This window comes from Ciconia boyciana, chromosome 8 (assembly GCF_034638445.1).
Source record: "Ciconia boyciana chromosome 8, ASM3463844v1, whole genome shotgun sequence".
In the NCBI taxonomy this organism is placed as follows: Eukaryota; Metazoa; Chordata; class Aves; order Ciconiiformes; family Ciconiidae; genus Ciconia; species Ciconia boyciana.
Genome location: NC_132941.1, coordinates 24713005 through 24717597, shown reverse-complemented (window position 1 = coordinate 24717597; position 4593 = coordinate 24713005). Strand labels below are relative to the sequence as shown.

Sequence of the window (4593 nt, the reverse complement as noted above, 5' to 3'; positions counted from 1 at the left end):
TCACAGTTTCCTCAGCAGGCTCCGGGCCTTGTCCTGTCAACTTCTGAGTACTCTCACTGTCGCAGAGGTCACTATCTCTAGTGTAGCTCTTCCAGAGCTCCTCTGCGCCCCCTGTCACTTCTTTTCCCACAAACATAGCTGGCATTAGCCTTGTTGCAACTTGTGCGTAATGTGGGTCTTAGTGATTAGTCAAGTCGCGTTGTACCTGAACATTTGAAGGGTATAAGTACTCCGTGTAAAACTACATTTGGGGTGCCCCTAATTTGGCTGGGCCACCTCATGCACATGGATACATATTGACTCTTGTAATTCTATACTTTGTGACCTGGTCTCTCTCCTCGGTCAGCACGGGCCAGCTGCAAATTTTTATGACACAGGACTCTACTATTCCTGGGCTAAAATCTGCCTTGTGCAGCAACTGGTTTTGGTGGATGATGATTGCTTTGGTAAATCGCCATGCCAGCTGGCCCAGAGTGGGTCATATCCCTATTCCCCGTGGCAAATCCCTCAGCAGCAATCTGGTCACCTTCACATCACTGATCACTTGCAGCGATTGCTGTCAATAGTAGAGGGAGAACTTCTACCCCAGATAAGAAGTGACAGGGGCCCTGCCCTCCACTTCTGGCAATATAGGCCCCTTGGACTCAACCCCCAAGCAGGCAGCCAAGTGTACTCTTTCCTTTAAATTTACTCCCCTCTACCTGTCACCTGGTCTGTTGTGATTGGCTGGCAGGACCAGCTGCCCCTTCCCATTTACCTGGAAGTACATCTGACCAGGAAGTACCTTCCCCTACGTACACGGAAGGCGCCACTTTCTTTCAGCTGCCATTTTTAATAAAATGGCACCATAACCAAGGTGTTTTCATAGTGCTCTGTGATTGGCTGACAGCCATTTCTTAACCCTGTCATACCCACCTGCTCTCAGGCAGACCTGTGGTTGGCTGTCAGGACCAGGCAAGCCTACCCGTGTACCCAGAAACACATCAGGCACGGAAGCCACCACTCACTAACTACAGGGAAGAGGCAACTTGTGACAGCATCATTCCCCATGGGTTCTCATACTGCTTTGTGATAGCCTGACGGCCATTTTTTGACACTGTCATGCCCACATGTTCTCAGATCTCCCTCTGATGGACTGTCCACTTCCTTTGGACCAGGAAGTGTTCGGATATAAAAAGATATACCTCTGGGTTATGGGCCCAGCACACTTCTGCTGCGCCGCTCTGCTCCCGCCAGCACTTTAGCTGACACCTCCCACAGCCCTGCCTGACACTCCCTGGCACTGCCAGCACCAATGCTTGTTGCTCAAGCCTCTTTCCCCTCCTGTGGCCTCGCCCGGGCAGGAAAACTGTCTCCCTGGAAAGCCCAGTGGCAGTGGGCCTGGGGTGGATTGCGCAAGGGCCTTGCTTTGCCCTTCTGCCCACATCTCCTGCCCATAAAGCCGGATGGGGACTTTCTCTTTGACCACCTGAGCTGGCTCTGCAGGCGCTGAAGGAAACCCCGGAGCAAGGGGGAAGCCGTGTTGCTTTGCAGGGTGGAGAGGAGTTGCTCTCCAGCAAGCGCATGAGGGCCGCAACCCTGCTTGGAAATCCAGCTCCCAGGGGGCTGCGGGACTGTGTCCACTGTAAAAGTCAGTTCTCAGTGGGGTTTTAATCTTCATTGTTCTAAAGAAATGTCCCGAGCCGGTGGAGTGGTTTTATACCAGATTCAGGTCGATTGCTGTTCTGGCCATGGTTACATGCCTGGAGTTTTTTTGAAAGAGAAATCTCCTGTTGTTTTATTATTGGTATGGGGTGCTCTCAGACAGTGAGAGCTGGTTTAAGGTAGGTCTTCAGGTCACCCTGAGTGAAAAGCTCTTAGTCCTAGGCAGTGTTCGTTCCTCTAAGCAAGTTGCACAGCTGCTTGCGCCTTGCGTTTCACACCAGCTGTGTGGGCCTCGCCCTGCCTGTGCTGTGTTGTGCCGTGCTCCCCCACAGCTCCTGGCTTGTCCTCCTTCCTGGCACAGCCCCTCACTTGCTGCTCCCTGACAGCTGAGGGCTGCCCCCACCACCACGCAGCCTGCCAGAGAGACAGAGAAACCCGTCCTCTCCGGGCCTGGTGCCATTGCTGTCCTGCCCAACACTGCTGGGAGTGGAGGTGGTTTCCACTCGCCCCAGGGCAGGGACGGCCCAGCCCAAGAGGGTGCTCACCAGCCTTAGATCCTGTGAGGTGTTCAAGGAAGGCTCTGAGCTGGCTGAGCTGGTAGATCCTGTTGGTGAGGACGAGCCACAAGGTGGAAATGCTGAGGGCTGCATGTTTGTGCTCTGTCTGCTGGTTCCCTCTCCCGTCCACAGGCCAAAGCATGCAGCAACCAGGCAGAGGAGACAAAAGCAAAAGCAGGATGGAGAGGGCTGGGATGTGGGTGCAGATATGAGTGTGGGGAGTGTAGCCTGCCTGCTACAGGGGCTACTGCTCAGGGCAGAGAATTTGACTGCAGATCAGGAGGCCCCTGGCTCAGCTCCAGGTGCACTCTTCATTGCCCCTTTCTTTCTTCATCCATGCTGACAATCTCTCTGAGCGTCTTTTTTCCCTTGCGCTGCTTTGGCGACCCTCAGTGGCGTGCCTGCGGGGATCGGACCATGCACCAGCAATGGGCTTTTCTCTCCTTCTCTCCTTCCTTCTCTTTGTCCAGGCTCTCTCTGCATGTGCCCCTCAGGGTTTCCCTTTTCCTTTAGATGCTGCAGCACGCAGGCAGGCTACCAGCAGCCCCTCTTGCTCTCGGGTGCTGTGAGAGAGCCAACCCTTCAGGGTCTGTGATGGCAGGGGATGGTCTCCTGATGCCACAGTCACCACCATGTCCTCTTTTGCACTTCCACATCTTTCCCAGAAGAGGAGGAGACAGGATAGACCCTCCCCTCATCATCTCATCCTTAAGCTAAATTTGGGAAAGTCCCCTGGGAAAGGTTGTCCATGTGTGCAAGGGCTGGGGACGGGTCAGGCCGAATACGCCCAGGACCCCAGGCAAGATCTCAAATCCATGAGGTGCTATCCCTCCTTTGTTAGCAATGAGGGCCACGTTGTGCAGACTCTGTTTGGAGATTAGTAGCTGTATTGAGTTTGCATGGCAAAGTTTTGGTAGTAGGGGGGCTGCAGGGTTGGCTTCTGTGAGAAGATGCCAGAAGATTCCCCCATGTCCAATAGAGCCAATGCCAGCCAGCTCCAAGACCAACCCGCCACTGGCCAAAGCTGAGCCAATCAGTGATGGTGGTAGCGCCTCTGTGATAACATATTTAAGAAGGGGGGAAAAAACTGCTGTGCAACAGCAGCCGCAAGAGAGGAGTGAGAATGTGTGAGAGAAACAACTCTGCAGGCACCAAGGTCAGTGAAGAAGGAGGGGCAGGAGGTGCTCCAGGCACCAGAGCAGGTTCCCCTGCAGCCCGTGGTGAACACCGTGGTGAAGCAGGCTGTCCCCCTGCAGCCCATGGAGGTCCACGGTGGAGCAGATATCCACTTGCAGCCCGTGGAGGACCCCACGCCGCAGCAGGTGGATGTGCCCAAAGGAGGCTGTGACCCCGTGGAGAGCCCGTGATGGAGGAGGCTCTTGGCAGGACCTGTGACCCCGTGGAGAGAGGAGCCCACTCTGGAGCAGGTTTTCTGGCAGGACTTGTGACCCTGTGGGGACCCACGCTGGAGCATTCCGTTCCTGAAGGACTGCACCCCCATGGAAAGGACCCATGCTGGAGGAGTTTGTGAAGAACTGCAGCCCGTGGGAAGGACCTGCATTGGAGAAGTTCATGGAGGACTGTCTCCTGTGGGTGGGACCCCGTGCTGGAGCAGGGGAAGAAAGCGAGGAGGAAGGAGCAGCAGAGACAACGTGTGATGAACTGACCACAACCCCATTCCCCATGCTCTGTGCTGCGTGGAGGGAGGAGGTAGAGAAATCAGAAGTGAAGCTGAGCCCGGGAAGGAGGGAGGGGTGGGGGCAAGGTGTTTCAAGATTTGGTTTTATTTCTCATTGTTCTACTCTGATTTGATTGGTAATAAATTAAATTAATTTCCCCAAGTTGTGTCTGTTTTGCCCATGATGGTAACTGGTGAATGATCTCCCTGCCCTTTTCTCAACTCATGCACCTTTTGTTATATTTTCTCACCCCTGTCCAGTTGACGAGGAGGAGTGATAGAGCAGCTTGGTGGGCACCTGGAGGCCAGTCAAGGTCAACTCACCACAGCAGCTGTAGTGTCAGGTGTGGGGGAGGCAGCTGATGTGGTGGGGCTGTGCTGCTTGGGATATGTGATGAGGTCAACTGCTTAAGTTCTGCTCAACAACCAACAAAAGTGGACTTCTTACTGGCCCTTTCTCTTCACCTGACTTGCCTACCTTGTAAATGAGGAGAAGAAATTCCCATCCATGCAGGCGTTTCTGGGAGGAGGCAAGAACAAGTGTGGTGGGCAACGGGGTGCCCTGTGCGGGTAGCTGGAGGCCCATGGCTGCAGCGTGGTCCATTGCAGGGAGCCCAAAAGGGGACTGCGCCCGTAGCTGGCGGGATTCAAACTTGCGCGGGGAAACCCCAATGGATTTCTAGTCCATTGCCTTCACCACTTGGCCACAACTAC

The 4593-nt window shown here is 54.5% G+C and overlaps 1 non-coding gene across 1 annotated transcript; it reads right to left on the bottom strand.

Annotated features, from left to right (window-relative positions):
- Positions 1-4511: 4511 nt before the first annotated feature.
- On the bottom strand, positions 4512-4593 carry TRNAS-AGA (transfer RNA serine (anticodon AGA)). The gene has a single exon. It is a non-coding gene; the product is annotated as a tRNA-Ser (tRNA).